Genomic DNA, 22,586 nt, shown 5'->3' on the forward strand with positions numbered 1-22,586 from the left:
TCGAAGAAACAATGGTTTTGGAATTATCATTGCCAAAACCAGGGGGGCATGTGTTATCGCCATAATTTGACTAGACCAAAGGATGGGCCGAGAGCAACATGGGCTGAAGGAAATCATCGTAATGGTCTGCGAATCAGCCTCTATGCAAACGTGTCAAGGGCCAGGATGGCCGTAAGGATAGTTTAAATATAGTAAGTTAGAGATTGAATCGTAACCAGCTAGGGTTAGTTAATATCAAAGTCTCCGGACTATAAATATGTATCGTGAGAATCAATAAAAACAATCAATCATCCACAACAAACTCTCGGCGCATCGCCACCCCAGTCCAAGGGCTTTCTCCAGGTAATCGGCATGCTGCTCCGATCATGTCCTGCATGGTCGGAGCAGCGTCGCGTTTATCTGTTTATCCTTGTGTTGCTCGTACTGAAGCATTTTTTATGGCGAGTAGCACTAGTTATCTTAAACGATTATGATGTTGCAATGATTCTGAGTAATAAACCTATGCTTTGCTTGCTGCTTGTAATCATTTAGCTGTCCTTGTGTTCGATCTCGGGCGCAGGGGCAGCGCCTTGCTCTGTTATTACTTAGTAGATCTAATCTGTTATGGTAGTTCTTTGTCTTATGAAGAATTGGTTTAATATCTATGTGATTAGGCCCTTCAAACGGGTTGAATGTTCCGGCTGCATGTTTGGTGCTTTATGATAACCTAACGAGGGATTGTTCTGGTAATTGACTTGTTAGTTGGTTTTTAGGCCTCTTTTTGGGTTAGCGTATGGTAATCTTTCATGTACGTTAGGCTTAACCATGTGTAGGATGTTCCAGTTATACAGTGAAAGCTTTTACCGTCGTAGATTGAATTAGCTTGGTAATTGCAGAGCATTTTTCTATTTTTTCCATCGGATTTGTGCAAATGATCATATGTTTAGTAGATTCGATCTGTTAAACGTGGCAATCGGCTTTTTCTAGCCGATTCTGATAAGTACCCGAAGGTTCAACTTGTTGTCGAAATGGGTCCGACCTAGTACAATGACTCCATCGGCTTCTTTAGCTGATCCTGGGAGTCGTTGTAAGAGCCGATCACGGCTCGGACTAATATTTAACGTGTCTGTGCATGCAGGAAGATAGCTGATAAACAACTTCTACACCTTCCTGATCAGGTATAGGTCAGGTGGCACGCCTAGCACTTCACCAAGCCAGGGCGTGTGCCGGACTCTTGGGCCGTTGACCGAGGGACCGGGGCCCACCAGCATTCCCGGAAGCCTCCCGGCTCCTCGTGTTGCCTGTCGCTGCTCGCCGGTGGGTTTTGACCGACAACAGTTACATGGCTAAGTATACCATGAAACGGGTAAGTCTTGCTGAGTACTAGGATACTCAGCGTTGCATTGTGACTTTTGTTCAGGTAACCCTCCTGAGGACTCTGCTTTGCCGGTACCATGGCCCTATGCACTTTCCGATGGTTGGACCGTGGAGTGGGATCCGTCCCCGGCCAACACAGGTCCCTCCGAATGATGTTGAGCATGGGCTTAGCTCAACATCCGTTGCGCGACGGCTGATAGTGTCGCGTTTTGACTTTCCGCTGCAGCTACTTAAAACTTAACAGTTTTGTATAAATTCATATTAGTTAGGTTTGTTAATACTATGTTTACTAATATAATCTTATGCCTGTGATGTAAAAATGGGCGGTGTTTGTATCTCTGGACTCGCCTTCGTGCGAGGTACCTTATGTTGATCTTGAGTTAGGTGGTTTTATCGGGACTTTACCCGACAGACCACGAGATTATACCGTTTGAAGTGTAGTTGAGCCTTTACTGACTTCCGAAAAAGGATCAGTGCACTTGAGCCGGTGTAATTCAGGTTGGTTCTACCACAGCTGGTATCAGAGCTAACAAGGGTACCCCGGAGATATGAATTGCCTTAAAAATACTTTTAGTATAAAAATTGGACCAACAACGTATTTTGTAAAACTACGTTGGGTTCGTTAAGGATTGTGCTTAGTACGTAAATGTGGCAGAACCAACCCGAATTATATAGGCTCAAGTACGTGAGTCCATTCCTGAGGGCTCCAACGTGCTTCAAACGGTATAATCCCTTGGCCTGTTGGGTAACGTCCCGATAAACCACCGATACACAGGATCAAATAAGGTTACCTCACACAAAGGTGAGTCCAGAGATACAGTCACCATCACATTTTACATCACAAGGAAAATTACATTACAAGAGTTTCTAAAAGCAATACGAAGTTCCAAATTTAGAAAAGTTATTACAAACTGTTAAAGTTATGGTTTATAGCAGTGGAAAAACATATGCGAGGATTTACAATACGTCGTCAAGACGGATGTCATGCTAAGCCCGGGCACGACATCACTTGATATCACCAATGTTGGCCGGGGGTGGATCCTACTCCACGGACCAACCTTCTGGAAGAGCACAGGGCCAAGACAGGGGAAGAGAAGGGTCTTCAAAGGCTTTACCTGGAAAACATAAAACTAGCAAGGCTGAGTATACTAATACTCAGCAAGGCTGACCCGTTCATGGTATACTTAGCCATGTAACTAGACTTATGAAGGCTTATAATGGTTCTGGGTTTAGTTTCAGCTGAAAAGCAATAGGAGTAGATCCTTAATTTTAACTTTTAGCTTTCAGGTTCTAGTTGATTATCCATTCTAGATAAGCACCTATATCTACTCAAGCAAGGTAGAGCTCTTTATATCAACCATCAGCATTACTCAACATATAGTTGCTCTTGTTACTCTATGTGATAAAGGGATCAAGCAGTCTCAGTCTTCGTGAGAAGCGGACGATTCTGAATCGAATTCAACCTTGCAAGGTAAACCTAACTCACACGCTTGGAACATCCAACGATGATTCTGAAGCAACCGTTTGCCTTTCATTCCGACTCGTGGACAGGTCCACCACAAGCGATTGCAGGACCATACACACTTCCAAAGTGCAGGACATATGTCTGTAGCGCGACTACAAAACCCGTATTCCTGGTTGCCCTTGCAACACGTATTCCCACACGTCGAACTTAAGTAACTAGAAGAAGCAAGACGAGTGGTGGGAGGTATGTCCACTCCTCGGCCCAATTGGTTACTAGGCTTGCCACTTACCCAAAACTCACAGCATGTGGTTAGTACTTTCAAACGCTTAACCCCGATCGGCACACACCGCGACCTTAACCAATTTAACAACAAAGACGGGGTATCATTCCTTTCCATGATATTGCACATAACCCCATCCGTCATCCTTATACTGATTATAGTAATGTAAACATTACAACTCCTATATCGCGCGAGTGACAGGAAATCACCCGACTTCTACCGGTCCTATTAGCATAGCAGCTATTCGGACTCAAGTGCTAGTATCCAACACATTGGTTCCTAGGAGAATGCAACTAGGGTTCCATCTCAATTCTTAGACTTAATGCAAGGTATAATATATAAGTATAAGATTGCATAATGTAGTAATTTAAAATATTGGGTTATGCACCGGGGCTTGCCTTTACTGGTGGGGCTGAAGTTAGAAATGTCAATATCTTCCGAACTTTGGTTCGGAGCTTCAGATAATCCTTTGGTGACATTCATTTGGTCTTCAGAAACATCCTCTGTAGACTCCGGGGAGATCTCGTAGGTACCGTTGCCGAAAGTAGTTGTATCTACATGCAATGCAACATTACATTTAAAGTATGCATACGAAACTATCTTACTTTACAATAAAGTTGCAATTCAACACTCACTTAACATATTACTCGTATAACAAACAAAAGATCTGAAACTAACTTAAACAGAGCTTTAGGAGGACAACTAATTAGAATCGGCTGCTCGTTGAAGATTACAACAGAGCCAATTGGAAACAACAGAGGTTTATTCGATTGAAAGGTGCATCGGTTTCCTAATTGATCGATGAAAGTATCGATTACTTTAGCAGAGGGATGATTCCTAAAGCAGTTGTGTCTTAATTGAGATGTGCTTAAGTATTATCTTGGGTAACTAGGTGTGGTTGTATCGGCTTGATTACGTCAGCACAACAATTGAGTGACGTACAGCCGATTGGAGTGTGACTGAGGATATGTGACCGATAGATATATAGCCGATTTCTCAACCGATAAATCAGCTGATAGAAGTGTGTGGATAAGGATGGGAGAAACTAAGGATTGATCGGCCATATTTGACCGATATGGAAAACAACTAGAATCAGCTTGGATTGGCCGATAGCAAGAACTCTAAGATCGTGTGCGCATCTACGATACATCCACTATGTGTAGCTGATGTAGGACAGAACAAAAGAATTGTATCGGCAGTAGCCGATATTAGAAAGATAACAACTGTATCAGCTAACCAGCCGATGGTAGAAGCATATCGAAAGAAATGCATCGGCTGACAGTTGTTACACAGAAACATCATAGACTCAAAGGAAACGGATGCTTAGTGGCTGAGCTGATAACCTGACACTGAAGCATAGCTGTCGAGATGTATTAGCTAAGCAGTAGATGCACACGGACTAACAAGGATCCTAATATGGAAAGGACCTTAAGGAAACGGCAATCAAGACAAGGATAAAGTCTTGATGGCAGGGATATAAGTACTCGTGTGATAGGATCAAGTAAATATCACACTTTTCTGCCTAAGACATATATCCTATGATTAACCCTTTAGCTATAACACATGCATACAACTCAAGGTACAAATAAAGCATTCATTTCCTAGTATTCAACCTAGATCACAAATCAAAGACTTTCACTCAAGATCACAACATAAAACTTGTAGATTTTGACCTAGGGTTTCAAACAAAACTGATTTTGTATTTTTATGAACTTCTTACGAAAATCTATGAAATGTAGAAGTTCACTGATTTGAAATAAAGAAAGTTCTGGAAACCTTACAGAAAACACCCTAGAACTTTCTAAATCGAAGCAATTAAGTCCCTGGTGGGGGAAAACATAGAATAGGATGATAACGACGATATTCCGGCAAAGGAGTCGTCGGCATTAGGAAGATTCAGTGGATCAGGGCAAACCTTGGGGTAGCCTTGATTGTGAAGAAAAACAGACGGAAAGTGAACTCCCGTGGCGAACAGGATCGGTGATAGGAAGTGCTCGACGGTGATGAGGTTCCGTGGGTGACGAAGAAGCTTGCCAGGAAGGGTTGCCGTGGGTGGAAGATGGCCGAAGGAGTAGTCTCCGTGGTGATTCGTGGTGATAGCGGTTGAGCGATCCACGAGGGGTAAGAACTGTTGGACGTCGTGGACCATGGGACGAGACGATGGAGCCGGATGGGTTTGCTATACCGACTTCTCCGCGAACCCCAGGGTTTTCCTGCTCACGGACTAAGTTTCCGCTGCTCATGCGCGTGTGTTGCTGAAACACGGCCGGCACACCCGCGTAGCTTCCAGCAGGACCGCCGCGTTTGGTCGCATCTCCTGCGCGCTGCTCCCATTTTGATCTCTGTATGGGTGGAGGGAGCTCGTCGTGTCTGGCTGCTCCGTGGCTCCTCCGAGCTCGTCACGCCCAGCCATCGCCTTCGCTCCGCAGCTTCTCCTTCCGATTTGCCACGCCACACTCACACCTCCGCCTTTGCGAGGACCGTGGTCTGCCTGTATTAGGGCTGTGCCTTCCGCTACCTTCTCCTCGACGGCCTCCAACGTCCATTACGCGCGACCCTGCTGCTCCCGTGCGGATATGCCCGCAGCCGCCGTACTGTAGCTCCTCCCACACCGCGCGTGACCTCCCTGCACACCGTCGTCCTGCACGCCGTGCAACTGCTACTCCTCTTCCTGCTGCTGGACACGCGCTCGCTTCGGCCTTGCCGCGTCACATCTGCACATGTCCGAGCCGCGCGCATCCTTGACGCCTCGCCCAACAGCAGGACCCTCGCGTTCTCGAGCACCGCGCGTATCGGCATTTCGTCGACCACCTGAGCTGCGTCCTTGATACGGCCATCGCGTTCCTGCATCTCGCGCAACAGCTTTCCACCGCAACTCCTTCTGCGCGTGCCGTTGCTCGGCACGTCGCACTCATTAAAAACATGGGCCCGCTCTGCTCCGGCCGCCCAACACCTGCACACACCGCCAGCTTCCACGCGTCACCGCGCGCACGCTCGCGCCACCCGCTCGGCGTCGCCCACGTTCCGCTCCTGCACCGCCCGCGAACTGCTCCAGTCCTACGCTTGCCCGCTCACGCGTGCCGCCTGGAGCCGCCGGCGCTCCGTTCCACCCGCGCGCGTGCCTGTTGCGGCCGCCGTTCTCCTCCGCCCGGGGCCTAGCCGCTGCCGCCAGCCGCCCGCTCCAGCCCCGAGCCGACGCCCTGCGCACGCGCTGTGCGCCTGTGTGCGCTCGCACTCGCGCTCGCCCAGTCGCTGCCGCTGGCCGCTCGAGCCCGCTCGCGTGGGCCGCTCGCCTACCGCTCGGTTCGCGGCCGCCTGCCGCGCGCCCCTGGCTATGATGGATCCCGAGCGCCCGCGCCTGGCCTGCAGCCACCCAGTTGTACCGCGTGGAGGAGGAGAAAGGGAGAGAGATGCTACCGCCCGTGATTGGAGGAGGAAGTCAATTGGAAGAAGAACAGAGGGAGAAGGAGGAAGAAAAGAAGCGCTTGGATGCTGCTGCCGCCGGTGGGAAAGAAAAAGGATGGGCGCCAGGGAAAAGAAACAGAGGAGAAGGGGGAATGGAATTCCCCAAGGACTTATGCGCAAAATCAGAGAACTGCAGGGACCTATTTGTAAAACAAAATTTCCCATTGATTTAAAACCCTAATGAAGAAATGCCCAAAATGAAAGTTGGAGAGTTTTTCAAACTCTACAACATTGCTTTAGGGCTCAAGTTCAAAAACTCAAAATTTATATTTTTATACGTAAAATTTTGAACAAAAGTTGGATTTGAGTTACTCTTATCCTAAAGAGTGTAACTTTATAAAATTTAGGATCTAAATGCAAGCATTTATGACACGTCATGATGACGGGATAGACACGTCATAATGATTGGATAGACATGTCATGATGACTTGCACCTTTTACACTTTAGCCCTGAGTAACTTTGAAACTTACTTTTGTAAATCAAATACTTGCATAAAAGGACTTGTACTTTTATAAAATTACATAAACACCCTTAATTTTACCATTTTACCCAAACTTTTACACAATTCAACACATGCATTTCTAATGCAACTTTTTGGATAAATATATATTTTTACAAGACATAAAGTAAGAAAAACATGTTTACAAAACCACCTTTCACTTATTTTGAAATTACCCTTATCCAAATACATTTTGCAAAAACAACCCTAGGTTTTTCTATAATTACAAAAATACCCTTTTTACTTGCACTTTAAATTTTCAAAAGCTTCACACAAACACACATGAGCTTTATACTAACAAACACATAGTTCACACTAACAAAATATATTTCTAGCATTGCAAGTACACGAACTGTCACAGTAAAGCCCTAAGGTGATATTTAAGGGAATTAGAGGTGGCTATAATATATATATATATATATAACTCTAACCACCAGCATTACTTTTCTATCAAAATTTAAATTCATGTACAACACAATTTTACTTTCTGTAATGACACCTTCGATGATGAGGTAAGAAGGTAAGGATCCTCAGCTAACTGGGGAGTTAGCCTTCCCGTTGGTGATGCGAACCGAACGCTGTTTCTCAAGCAGTGGCCTACTTGAGATACTGCCGATATATCAACTTCAGTTGATTATATTGGGAGTATATGGTTAGGCGCAGGGTATGACGATCGCTGTTCATACCCCCGCATTTTGCGGTACCCCCGTGAATACGTTGTTTCGATGACGTATGTTAACGTTATCTGTACGGCGGTAATTGTACAGATACTATTTCTATAGTAAACAGTAATGATTGGGGACGCTTTCATGACATGCTGGCATGAAAGGTTCATTTGATATATTGTGGTTTTCTGCAAGAACACTAACCATGATTTGATAGGTTCTGAACGGTTAGGATTTGTCGACTAGATATTATAGGGAGAGACGTATCTATATTATGCCACCATAACTAACCACGTAAGTCCAAAGATATTTGGCAGTTATTTTGGGTTGTGAGGACGTAGTACGTGCATGCATCCTTGAGACATTGTTTGCAAGTTAAAAGTTGTGCTCGTGTTGTCTTAAGGATACCTTGAGTGTTATTCCTAAGTGTAGTTGGTAATGGTTATACGGATAGCCCTGGGGTTAGTATTTTAGCATTTTTTCGATTCATCCTCAAGATCTATCATATCCATCTGATATTCATTTCTTGTTATTATCAGATGTTTCGTTCCTTTTATCTCATGAATCCCAGTGGGATGTATGTTATGATGCATTCCAACATTTCCATAAGCTTGACTCACATCTTTCCATAGCCTTTATCAAATTTTAGGAAATTCATATCCTATCTAACATTTGAATCCTTTTGATTCAGATGGCTGAAGTTCAGAGGATCTATTGGGATGTAGAGGGATATGCTCACACCGCTTGTCTACATTGGGAAGGGTTTCCGAAAATTTTGTGGGAAACGCTTTGTATATTTCACTATTGGTACCCACCCCAGTATAAGGGTCGTGAGTATGTTGAGGTCGGAGTCCCTCAATGCCATGCCACTATTACTATTCCCCAACTTCCTATCCTTGGATGGCAATCTCTTGAGATAGAGGTTGTCGGATATCGTCTTGTGGACACCTTTGAAGCAGCAGCCCTCAAGGCTATTACTACCTTTTGTGAACAACATCCGGAAGAAGTAGCGGCATATCCCATTGGACTGTTCCCGGCAGTTTTCGCACATGATGCTGAATGGAACTACAGAACCAACTATTTCGGACATTTAGTTGGCAATTTTGCCGAAGAGACTCTCAAGGCAGTAATCAGGTATATGAATGCTCAGTATCGCTTCCAGTCACTTACGCCAAAGAGTACGGACGAAATGGTGAATGTGGCCCAGGATTTTCATAGGGATCTTACCCTGAAAGATGACCAGATTCATTCGCTTGGTCAAGGGATTGCTGGAAGGGATACTACTATTGGACATTTGGAGGTGCAAATCTTGGAGGGTGATGCTCAGATTCTCCAACGCAACACCGCAAATGACTTTTTGCAGGAACAAGTGCATGACTTGAACCAAGAATTGGGTGACGCCCTTGGACATATTGAGATGTTCCAAGAACAGCAAATGCCTCCTCTTGTGCCGAATGAGTTAGAAGAAGATGAAGATTTAGAAGAAGAACCTAAGGAAATAGAAGGCGTGTTGGAAATAGATTCCGAACATGGAGATCCAGAATCCAATCCTCAGCTCAATCATTCTTCATCCGGCAGCCATTCTTCATCTTTGGGCAACCTCGACGATTTCTAATTCATCTTAGTCGTTGATATCTTAATGTGTTTAGTGTACCGTGGTGTGACATAAGGAATGTGTAATCTAGCTTGACCTAAGGGCCACTTGTTGTACTATATGTGGCAAGAGTAGGATGTATGGTAATCAATAGATTACCAACATGTAATATACAGACCACCAGTTATGATCTATAAACTTAAGTTTTGTTCAGCTATCAATCGATCTGTCAATCTGTTGTGCTATCTTCATATATTTTTCTCTCCGGTATATTCTGAAAATGGAAGTAAGGATATTCTGATGTGATGGACATCTTCCATGTTTTTCAGATGGTTGGTGCTACGCGTGGAACTCCTGAAGGTTTCAGGCCAGACTAGGCTAGCGGTTCTCAACAGTCGCCACCACCACCTCCAAATCTCACCGAGGTTATGGCTCAGCAAACAGAACTTCTTAATCTCCTAGTTCAGGCACAACAGACCCAACATCGTCAACAATCACGAGGAGGTCGTGATGACCTCAACCCTCAAGTAGCAAGTTATCAGGATTTCCTTAGTACTCAGCCCCCATTTTTCAGTAAGACTGAAGAACCTTTGGATGCCAATGCCTGGCTTCATACCATCGAATCAAAGTTTGCTCTCCTTACTATACCATGTGTGGACTCAAGCAAAGCTCACTTCGCCACCCAGCAACTTCGTGGCGCTGCCCGTATTTGGTGGGATAACTATTGTGCCATGCAACCTGATGGCCATGTTATCTCCTGGGAAGAATTTCGGACTGCTTTTAGGGCACATCATATTCCTGAAGGACTGATGGAGTAGAAGTTGAATGAATTCTTGCCACTCACCCAAGGCACTCGCACGGTACTGCAGTATGCACAGACTTTTAATCATCTGTGCCAATATGCAGGCTATCATGCGGACAATGATGCCAAGAAACAAGATCGTTTCCGTCGTGGCCTTAGTGCCAAGCTCAAGGAACGCCTGAACCTTGTGAAAGCTAATACTTTCAGTGAGCTGGTTAATATGGCCTTAACCCAGGAGGATTGCATCACGGCACATTGTGCTGAGAAGAAACGGAAGACCCCCATTGGACCCTTGAGTGCTCAGTCACCGAGGTATCGTGTGGTTCCCAACGCACAGATCAGAGCACCGCAGTGGAATACCCCACCTAGCAGATTTGTTTTCCGCCCGCCCCAACAGCAAGGAGGATATAGACCTCCCGTGCCTCCGCAACAGCCGCAACAGTTTGGCTCACGGCCAAATAATCAACAATTTCAGTAGAAGAGCAGCACTAATCGCTGTTTCAGTTGCGAAAGTGCGGACCACTTCATCAAAGATTGTCCTCGGTCCAAGAAGCCTAATCAAGGGCAGAGTTCTAACCAGAACAACCAGGGCAAGGGCAAAAAGCATGTGATGCAAGTCCGGCAAGGGCGAATCAACATCACCACCCTTGCAGAACTTCCAGAAGGAGCCCCCATAATGACGGGTACATTTTCTATCAATTATAAACCCATTATTCTCCTATTTGATTCCGGTGCAACCCATAGCTTTATTAGCAACAAATGTGGTTCCCGAGTGGGACTTAATTCTTGTCAAGCCAAAGGATCGTACATGATCTTGTGGCAGAACCAATCTGAATTATACTAGCTCAAGTACGCGAGTCCACTCCCGAGGGCTCCAACGTGCTTCAAACGGTATAATCCCTTGGCCTGTCGGGTAACATCCCGATAAACCACCGAACACAGGATCAATAAGGTTCCTCACACGAAGGTGAGTCCAGAGATACAGTCACCATCATATTTTACATCACAGGGAATTACATTACAAGAGTTTCCAACAATAGTGCAAAGTTTCAAATTTAGAGAAACATTACAAACTATTGAATTTATGGTTTTAGCAGCGGAAAACATACGTGACTATTCTCAACACGTCGTCAAGACGGATGTCATGCTAAGCCCGGGCACGACATCACTCGGTATCCTCAATGTTGGCCGGGGACGGATCTCATTCCACGAACCAACCATCTGGAAGAGCACAGGGCTATGACAGGGGAAGAGTAGGGTCTTCAAAGGCTATAACTGAAAAACATAAAACTAGCAAGGCTGAGTATACTAATACTCAGCAAGGCTTACCCGGGATTGGGTATACTTTAGCCCATAACTAGACTCATGAAGGCATTGTAAAGGTTCTGGGTTTATTTTCAGCTGAAAAGCAACTAAGAGTATAACTTACTTTCAAGTTTTAGCTTTCAGATTCTAGCTTGATTAGTCCTCTAGGTAAGCACTTATACTAAGCAAGCAATGTAGATATTCTCATCCATCAAAATTATTCCATTGAACATTACACTTTTTACTCGATGTGGTAAAGGGATAAGCAGTCTCATTCATCGTGAGAGGTGGACGATTCCTGAATCGAGATTCAACCTTGCAAGGTAAACCTAACACACACGCTTGGAATACCAACAGGGCGTTCCGAAGCAACCGTTTGCCTTTCATTCTGGGTTGTGGACAGGGCCACCACAAGCGACTGCAGGACCATACGCACACCCTATATGTGCAGGACATACGTCTGTAGCGCGACTACAAAACCCGTACTCCTGGTTGCCCTTGCAACACGTATTCCCACACATCGAATCAAGTAACCAAAAGAACCAAATACATGTGGTGGTCAGTATGTCCACTTGCCGGGCCGATTGGCTACTAGGCTTACCGCTTACCATATTTCGCGGCATGTGGCTAGTACTTTCAAACGCTTAGCCACCACTACCACATGGATTGGCCTTATCAACTTTTAACAAAACAGACAGGGTAAAACTTCAGGTCATGATACAGCACATGACCCTGTCCATCATCCTTATAGTGGTTGCAGAATTGTAAACAAGCAACTCCTATATCGCGCGAGTGATAGGAAATCACCCGACTTCTACCGGCCTTATTAGCGGAGCATCTAACCGATAAGGACTCAGGAGCATTACATTGGATTCCTAGTATCCATGCATCTAGGGTTTCATTACAGTTCCTAGACTTAATGCATAAGTATAGATTGATAGACATAGATTGCAGTGTAAATAAAGTAGTGGGTTATGTCCGAGGCTTGCCTTTACTAGTGGGGCTGAAGTCAGAAATGTCAATATCTTCCGAACTTTGGTTCGGGGCTTCAGTTAATTCCTTGGTGACATTCATTTGGTCTTCAGGAACATCCTTTGCAGACTCCGGGGAGATCTCGTAGGTACCGTTGCTGAAGTAGTCATATCTACATGCAATGCGACATTACATTCAAAGTGTGCACATAAACTATCTTACTTCTCAATACAGTTACAATCCAACACTCATATAACACACAATTCACATTACACCCAAAAAGATCTAAAACTAAACTTAGATAGAGCTTTAGAGGGATAACTAATTAGAATCGGCTACCTGTTGAGGGTTACAACAGAGCCGATTGGAAACAACGGGGGTTTAGCTGATTGATGTGTTTAGGTCGTGCCTAACAGAGGCGTGTCTATTGTGCGATCTTACTGATCTAGGGTTGTGTACAAAGTCTGGGTAGTCGATTGACAGGTGCACCGGTTTCCTGATTGATCGATGAAAACACCGATCACTTTAGCAGAGGGATAATTCCTAAAATAGTTGTGTCTTGACTGAGATGTGCTTAAGTGTTATCCTAGGTAACTAGGTGTGGTTGTATCGGCTCGATTACGTCAGCACAACAATTGAGTGACGTACAGCTGATTGGAGCGTGGTTGAGGATATGTGACCGATAGATATATAGCCGATCTTTCAGTCGATAAATCGGCTGATAGAAGTGTGTGGATAAAGATGGGAAAACTAAGAATTGATCGGCCATATTAGATTGATATGGAAGAACAACTAGAATCAGCTTTGATCAGCCGATAGCAAGATTCCTGAGGTCGTGTGTGCACCTTCGATACATCGACTATGTGCAGCCGATGTAGGATAGAACAAAAGAATTGTATCGGCAATAGCCGATACTAGAGAGATAACAATCGTATCAGCTAACCAGCCGATGGTAGATGCATCGACTGACAGCTGTTACACAGGAACATCTTAGACTCAGGGAAACGGATGCTAAGTGGCTGGGTTGATAACCTGATACTGAAGAATAGCTGTCGAGATGTATTAACTAAGCAGCAGATACACACAAACTAACAGGGATCCTTTTACGAAAAGGATCTTATGGAAACGGCAATCAAGACAAGGTTAAAATCTTGATAGTAGAGATAAGAGCACTCATATGAAAGGATTAACTAAACATTGCACATCTCTATTTAAAACATTTATTCTATGGCTTACTTTTTAGCTATAACACAAGCATACAATATAAAGCACAATAAAACATTCATTCCCTAACACTTGACCTAGACCACACATCAAAGATTTCAACTCAAGATCACAACATAAAACTTGTAGAGTTTGACTTAGGGTTTCAAACAAAACTGATTTTTTTACATTCTTATGAACTTCCTACGAAAATCTATGAAATGTAGAAGTTTACTGAGTTGGAATAAAGAAAACTCTGGAAAACTTACAGAAAACATCCTAGAACTTTCTAAACTAAAGCAATTAAGTCCCTGGTCCGGGAAAACAGATAACAGGAAGTTAACGACGATATTCCGGCAAAGGAGTTGCCAGCGTTAAGAAGATTCAATGAATCAGGGCAAACCTTGGGGTAGCCTTGGTTGTGGAGAAGAATAGGCGGAAAGTGAATTTCCGCGGTGAACAAGATTGGTGATGAGAAGAGCTTGATGAGAAGGTTCACGAGCTTTGTTGAGGTGTTGTGGTCTTGCTCAGACGATCGACGAGAGATAGGAGTTGCTGGGTGTCATGGACCCCTGGGACGAGACGACAGAGCCGGATTGGTTCACTATGCCAACTCCTTTGCGAACCTCAGGGTTTTCCTGCTCACGGGTTGAACTTCCTCTGCCCACGCACATGCGATGCCAAAGCATGGCCGACCGAACACCTCTGCTCGCACAGGATGAAACCCTCCTTGACCTGACTGCTCCGGTGCGTGCACTGCCGGCATACTTGCACAACCATTCGCAAGGCCGCCGCTCCTGTTATGCTTCCACACCATCGGCCTCCAATTTGCTTGCGCGTGGTTGGTTGCTTTGCATACGCACGCGCCTACAGAAACGAGCTGAGTCAACCACTGGCAAAACACTTCCGCTCGCACTCGCGAACGCGCCGGTTCGATTCCGCTCAGACCTCCGGGTCATGCAACTCCGTCGCCCTTTTCACCTGCTGGGACACCATCAAGGCTGGCCTACCACCGTCGCCGGTCTTGCTTTGCATGTCAAACCCGCGTCGCGCTGTTTCCGCCTCGACCGCCTCGTGCTGGTGCACAACTTCTTTTTCCGAGCTTGGCGCGTCATATTTGCCACCTCTGCCTCCGCGAGGGCTGTGATTTGCCGCATCAGGGTCGCGCCTTCCGCTGCTTTCTCCTCGACGGCCTCCAACGTCCATCACGCGCGACCCTCTTGCACACCAACTCGGTCGCGGCCTAAGCTCGCCCAGCGGGAACACCGTCATGCACTGCACGCTGCCGCTCTGCACGTCGTTGCCCTGCATAGCTCTTCCTCCTTCCGTTGTTGGTCACGCGCTCGCTTCGGCCTTGCCGTGCCTTAGCTGCGCGCTGCTCTGCTCTACTGCTGCTTGCTCGGGGAAAGGTGGCTCTGGTCATCGCTGGCCCTGAGTTTCGCACACCGCCGATAGTTGCGCCCTAGGCTCACCCAACCTGCACGCCGCAGCTCCCGCGTTGCCAGCCCGTTCTAGCATCTGTGCCGCGCTTTGTTCTGCCGCGCACGCGTTGCTCCACCCGCGCGCTTAGGCCACTCCGCGCGCTACTGCTCGCTCTGGGCCGTTCGCCTTCACTCGGGCCCCGCTCCTGCATCGCCAGCTCCGCTCATGGCCCCTCCACGCACGCGCGTCCGCGCTCTGGCGCCGCCCGTGCTACGCCGTCGCAGTTGCGCGCCACCGTCGCCCATCGCCTGCGCTCTGCATCCGAGCCAGCGCGCTCCCGCGCCGCGCTTCGTACGCCACTAGTGCCCGTCGTTTACCCGCGCCACGCGCGCTGCCTGGGGCCGTGCCGCTCCGCTAGCGAGTTGCAGCCGCTGCCGCCACTCCGGCTCCCGCTCTGCCGCGGCCCGCGCGCCCGAGGCTGCTCCCCGCGCCTGCACCGCGCCGCCTGCTGCCTAGCCCTGCTGCGGCCGCCGCTCGGGCCCCCGCACTCTGGCGCCACACCACCTGCACGTCCGCTTGCGCGCGCGCCTGCTCGGCCCAGCGCCAGCCGCTGGCCGAGCCCGCGCCGCTGCCACCAGCGCTCGACCGAGCCGCCGAGCGCCGCCAGCTGCCCAGCGCGCCAGCGCTCTCCGCCTGGGCCCGCCAGCCCGCCTGCCGCGCACCCCTGGCTCCTGGATCCCACGCCCCGCACGGCTGCGTCGCGCCCGAGCTGGCCCCGCTCCGCACGCCCCCATGCCGCCGGCCAAGCCGCGCGCGCCGCCATGGGCCTGCCTGTGCTAGCCCGGTTGGAGGAGAGGAAAAACGAGAGAGAGAGAGAGAGAGAGGAAGAACCGATGTGGTGACCAGAGAAAGGAGATAGCATCGGCAGAGGATAAGGGAGCACCAGGGAGAAGAAAAATAGAGGAGAAGAAGGGATGGAATTCTCCAAGGACTTATACATAATTACAAAAAACTGCAAGGGCCTATTTGTAAAACAAAATTTCCCGTTGATTTAAAGCCCTAATGAAGAAATGCCCAAAACCAAAGTTGGAGAGTTTTTCAAACTCTACAACATTGCTTTAGGTCCCAAGTTCAAAAACTCAAAATTTGTATTTTTACACGTGAATTTTTGAACAAAAGTTGGATTTGAATTACTTTTGTCCTAAAGAATGAAACTTTATAAAATTCAGGACCTAAATGCAAGCATTTATGACACGTCATGATGACGGGATAGACTCGTCATAATGACTGGATAGACATGTCATGATGACTTGCACTTTTACACTTTAGCCCTAAGTAAATTTGAAGGTTACTTTTGTAAATCAAATATTTACATAAAAGGACTTATACTTTTATAAAATTACATAAATACCCTTATTTTCACCATTTTACCCAAAATTTTTACACACTTCAACATACACATTTCCAATAAAACTTTTGGATAAATAAATATATATTTTTACAAGACATAAAGTAAGAAAAACATATTTCACTTATTTTGAAATTACCCTAATCCAAATACATTTTGTAAAAACAACCCTAGGTTTTTTTGTAATTACAAAAATATCCTTTTTACTTGCACTTTAAATTTTCAAAAGCTTCACATAAACATACACAAGCTTTACACTAACAAACACATACTTCACACTAACAAATTATATGCCTAGTTTACAAACACATGAACTGTCACAGATCTCAACCCCTGGAGGAAAGATTGAGTCCAATCAACTGATTAGATATGTGCCAATACAATTGGGTAGTATGATGATAAAAACTGATTTGGTTTTACTTCCTTTAGAGGGTATGGATATCATACTTGGGATGGATTGGATGACAAAACATAAGGTGTTGTTAGATATCGCCTCCCGAGTTATTGAAATTAATTCACCATATGATGGAGCCCCTACCCTCTATCTACCCCAACAAGAGTATTTTCACTCTTGTGTTTATTGAACCATAGACATTCAATTAGAAGATATACCTATAGTCTATGAGTATCCCGATGTCTTTCCAGACGATTTGCCTGGAATGCCACCAGATCGGGATATCGAGTTCATTATTGAGCTCCAACCTGGCACAGCTCCTATTTCCAAGAGACTGTATCGAATGCCGCCCAATGAACTGGCCGAGCTAAAAATCCAACTTCAAGATCTCCTGGACAAGGGTTTTATACGCCCAAGTGCTTCACCTTGGGGATGCTCTACTCTCTTTGTAAAGAAAAAGGATAATAGCTTAAGGCTATGTGTCGACTATCGTCCACTCAATGCGGTCACTATCAAAAATAAGTACCCGCTTCCCTGCATTGATATCTTATTCGACCAATTAGCTGGAGCCAAAGTCTTCTCTAAGATTGATCTACACTCTGGTTACCATCAGATCAAAATCAAGCCTAATGATATTCCAAAAACGGCTTTCTCGACCAGATATGGACTTTATGAATATCTGGTTATGTCTTTTGGACTCACTAATGCACCGGCATATTTCGTGTATCTTATGAATTCAGTTTTTATGCCGGAGCTCGATAAGTTTGTCATGGTTTTCATCGATGATATCCTGATATATTCCAAAACTAAAGAAGATCATGCTAATCATATACATGTCGTTCTTCAACGACTACGTGATCATCGCCTTTATGCCAAATTCTCTAAATGCGAGTTCTGGCTTGATAGTGTGAAATTTCTAGGACATACTATCTCCAGTGAAGGCATATCGATTGATCCCACCAAAGTTCAAGAAGTTATGGATTGGAAGCCTCCAACTTCAGTCCATCAAATTCGTAGCTTCCTTGGATTAGCAGGATATTATCATCGATTCATTCCAGACTTCTCCAAGATAGCTAAACCTATGACTGAGCTACTTAAGAAGGAGGTTAAATTCCATTGGAGTGATAAGTGCGAAGAAGCATTTCATACACTAAGAAATCTTCTAACCACTGCTCCGGTATTAGCTCAGCCAGATTGTACCAAGCCTTTTGATGTCTATTGTGATGCTTCCGGAACCGGACATGGTTGCGTGCTTATGCAAAACAACTGAGTTATTGCTTATGCTTCCAGAGCACTCCGGAATCATGAACAAAATTATCCAACCCACGATCTTGAGTTAGCAGCTGTTATTCACTTTCTCAAGATTTGGAGACATCATCTTATGGGTGCCAAGTGTAACATTTACACAGACCATAAGAGGCTCAAATATATCTTTACTCAAGCTGATCTAAATATGAGGCAAAGGCGTTGGTTAGAGCTGATCAAAGACTATGACCTTGAGGTACACTATCATCCCGGCAAGGCCAATGTGGTTGTGGATGCACTAAGCTGCAAGGCACATTGCCATTGCTTATCTATCAAAGTCTGTAGTGAAACTCTCTGCTGTCAGATGAGAAAACTCAATCTCGAAATCATTCCTCAAGGTAGTATAACTCTCATATCTATTGAACCTACCCTTCAAGATAGAATCATCATGTCGCAAATGCATGATGAAGGTATCAAAATTATCAAACAGAAGCTAACACAGGGAGAAGCAAAATATAGGTATTTCCACTCGGATCATCAAGGAGTTCTATGGTTCAACAATCGTATTGTTGTACCTAAGAATCATCAACTTCATAAACAAATCCTTGATGAAGCACATCTATCCAAATTTTCCATTCATCCTGGTAGTACTAAAATGTATCAAGACCTTAGGCAAAACTTTTGGTGGACCCGGATGAAAAGGGAAATTGCTAAATATATATCCGAATTTGATACATGCCAGAGAGTCAAAGCCAGTCATCTAAAGATATCTGGTACACTCCAACCCCTGTCTATTCCATCATGAAAGTGGGAAGACATTAGTATGGATTTCATCGTTGGTCTTCCCAACACATCTCAAAAACATGACTCCATATGGGTAATTATTGATAGACTTACCAAAACTGCTCACTTTCTTCCTCTGCATACCACTTATTCTACAAAGAAGTATGCCGAAGTCTATCTTGATCAAATTGTTCGATTGCATGGTGTCCCGAAGACAATCGTTTTTGATCGAGGGGCACAATTTATTGCTCGCTTCTGGGAACAATTGCAGTTATCTCTCGATATCAAGTTGATTCGAAGCTCTGCATATCATCCTCGGACTGATGGCCAGACTGAACGGGTTAATCAAATTCTTGAAGACATGCTCCGGGCTTGTATTATTCACTATGGTACAAACTGGGACAAGTGTCTCGCCTTGGCCGAGTTTTCTTACAACAATAGCTACCAGTCCAGTATCCAAATGGCTCCATTTGAGGCGTTGTACGGTCAAAGATGTCGAACTCCTTTGAGTTGGTCCGAGACTGGTGAACGCTAAATTTTCGGACCAGACTTAGTTACCGAAGCTGAAGATAAGGTTAAACTTATCCAAGCCAACCTTAAGGCCGCCCAGTCTAGATAGAAAAGTTACGCAGATCAAAGAAGAAAACCCTTGCAATTCCAAGTAGGGGATTTTGTCTATCTCCGAGTATCTCCTACCAAAGGTGTTCAGTGTTTCGGCATAAAAGGGAAGTTAGCACCCCGATATGTCAGACCATTCAAAGTCCTTGAAGTCTGTGGCCCAGTGGCTTACAGAATTCATCTTCCTTCTCAATTGGCTGCCGTTCATGATGTCTTCCATATCTCTCAACTCAAGAAATGCATCAAAGTACCTACTGAGATTGTTGAATCACAAGCCATTGAGATCGAACCTGATCTATCTTACATCGAACAATCCTTCCAGATCCTTGATACCAAGGAGAGAGTCACCAGAAGAAAGAAGATTAAGATGTATAAGATCTTATGGAATCATCACACAGAAGAAGCAACTTGGGAAGCCGAAGATTATCTTCAGAAAAACTTCCAAGAATTCCTAAAGCCTACTTAAGTAGCTATCCTCCGAGCCCTATCATCCTTGTAATCTCGAGACGAGATTCCTTTTAGGGGGGAAGGTTGTGACACCCTAGGTGTCAAAATTGTAAAATATTAGGAGGAATGTGAAATGTATATACATTGAATTAAATGAAATTGGATGAATGTGTGAAATTTGAGTGCATATGTGAAAATAAGGACTTGTGTGTAATTAATTCAAAAATATGAGCCCTTTTGTGTAAAATGTTTAAATTACAAAGGTAACTCTTAAGTTTCACTAGGGGTCAAAGTGTAAAAATGCTTGTCATCATTACATTACCTGAACTTGCAATTAAGTCCAAAATTAAATGAAATTTATCTAACTTAGGACAAAAACTTTGGAAAGTTTAAGTTGAGTCCAAAGTCTTAAAAATTAAACTCCATCCCTTGAGTTTTTGAAGTTGAACCCTAAATAAAAGTTGTAGGGTTTAAAAAGTTCTACAACTTTCATATTGACCATTTCTTCATTTGAGCTTTAGAACAGTGAGAAAACCTAGCTTTATAGTGAGGTCCCTAAAGTTTTTAAAGCTTACAACTCAGTCCCTGGCACCCCCCCTTCTTCTTCCTCCTCTGCCTCCTCTGCCGCGCGACAGCGCTGCCGCCCGCTGCCGTTGCTGCGCCGCTCGAGGCCGACCACTGCTCCAGCACCACTCCACGCGTCGTCCTCGAGCTCGCCCGCCGCCCTAGCCTCTCTCTGCTGGCCCTCCCCAAGCGAGCCACCTCGCCCTGCCGTCCGCCCGAGCTGATTTCCTCTACTGCCGCAGGCCGCAGCTGCTCGCCGTCACTGCTGCGCTGCCGGCGCCACCTCCTATTCTGGTAGCCCCTATACATCGCCTCCAGGATGGCCGCCGCTCTAGCTCTCCCCCGCTGTCTTATCCCGCACGCGCCACGCTGCTCCCCCTCTGCCCGAGCTCCGCCCACGGCCGCCATGCCGCCGTCGGCCGCTAGCACCAGCTCTCGCTCGCTGTGCCCTCTTCTCGACTTAAAGCACATCCTTGAGCTCCCAGTGGCCTCCCTCTCGCATTCCCGTACCCACATTTGCACTGCTTTTTCTTGCCCGAGCTCTCCACTTCGCCGGACCTCTGCCGCCGCTCCTGCTCACCGTTGACAGCCTCCCCCGCCGCTTCTCCTCCCCGACCCAGTGCTCCTAGAGCACCATCGCGACCCACTGAAGCTCACCAACCCGTCCAATTTTGCTCTCATGTACCGGAACAACCGGACCACTACGCCGGTGAGCTCGAGCTCCCGCTACCGCTCGGCCTCGCTGTCGTCCCGTTGATCCACCGCCTCTCAGCCCTAGACAAGCACACCACCAGCACCACATCATCATGTGGAAGCTATCTAGCCACTTCCTCGTCGCTCTCCTGCCCTCCGGCCACTGGATTGCCATCGCCATCGTCGAGCTCCACCGCCACCGTCTAGGGTTGCCGCCGTTTTACCTTGGATTGCAACTTTATCATGAAATGAAATGCAAATGTATGCGTCCATTGAACCACATCTTTGCATATCATATAGTCTTGACCACTCTCGCCGACGGAGATTACGAACTGATCCTGGAACCAGAAGGAGGTTATTCTGAAGACCCCGAGACTTTTGTTAAGGAATTCTCCGAAGCCCCGAACCAAGGTTCAGAAGATAATAACTTAACTTACCCCAGCCCCGCCAGCGAAGGCAAGCCCCGAACATAAATTGCTATTTTATTTACCACACTGCAATTATATCTATTTATATATGTCTATTTGTGCATTACGTTTCCAGGAATTACTTTGAAACCTTAGTTGCATATTCCTAGGAACCTATGTATTGAATACTAGAATCTGAGTCCGACTAGTTGCTAAGCTAATAGGACCGGTAGAAGTCGAGTGATTACCTGTCACTCGCAAGCTTTATAGGAGTTGCAATGTTTACATTTCTGCAACCACTATAAGGATGACGGACAGGGTTGTGTATAAGATTCATGACCTTGGTAAGAAACCCCATCTATGTTGATGAAAACTTGATGAGGTCGCAGTGTGTGGTAGCGGTGGTTAAGTGTTTGAAAGTACTAGCCACATGCCACGAAATATGGTAAGCGGTAAGCCTAGTAACCGATCGGCCCGAGGAGTGGACATACCCCCCACCACTCATAATTTGGTTTTTCTCACGCACCGACATGCGGGAGTACGTTCCGCACAGCGGACAGGAGTACGATCATGTAGTCGAGGTACGGACGTACGTCCTGCACATTGGATGTGCGTATGGTCCTACAATCGCTTGTGGTGGCACTGATCCATGAGTCAGAATGAAAGGCAAACGGTTGCTTTGGAACGATCATTGGATGTTCCAAGCGTGTGAGTTAGGTTTGCCTTGCAAGGTTTTGAAATTCGATTCAGAATCATCCGTTTCTCGCGGAGATTGAGACTGCTTGATCCCTTTGCCACATAGAGTAATAAGAGCAACGTGATGATGATGAAAGATGATGTTTGTCAAGAAAGTTCTACCATGTTTGAGTAGCTATAGTTGCTTACTTAGAATGGATAACTACCTAGAACCTGAAAGCTAAAAACTAAAATTAAGGACCTACTCTTTGTTGCTTTTCAGCTGAAATTACACCCAAAGCCATTACCAGCCTTCATAATCT

Source organism: Panicum hallii, chromosome 2, assembly GCF_002211085.1.
Source record: "Panicum hallii strain FIL2 chromosome 2, PHallii_v3.1, whole genome shotgun sequence".
Taxonomy (NCBI): domain Eukaryota; kingdom Viridiplantae; phylum Streptophyta; class Magnoliopsida; order Poales; family Poaceae; genus Panicum; species Panicum hallii.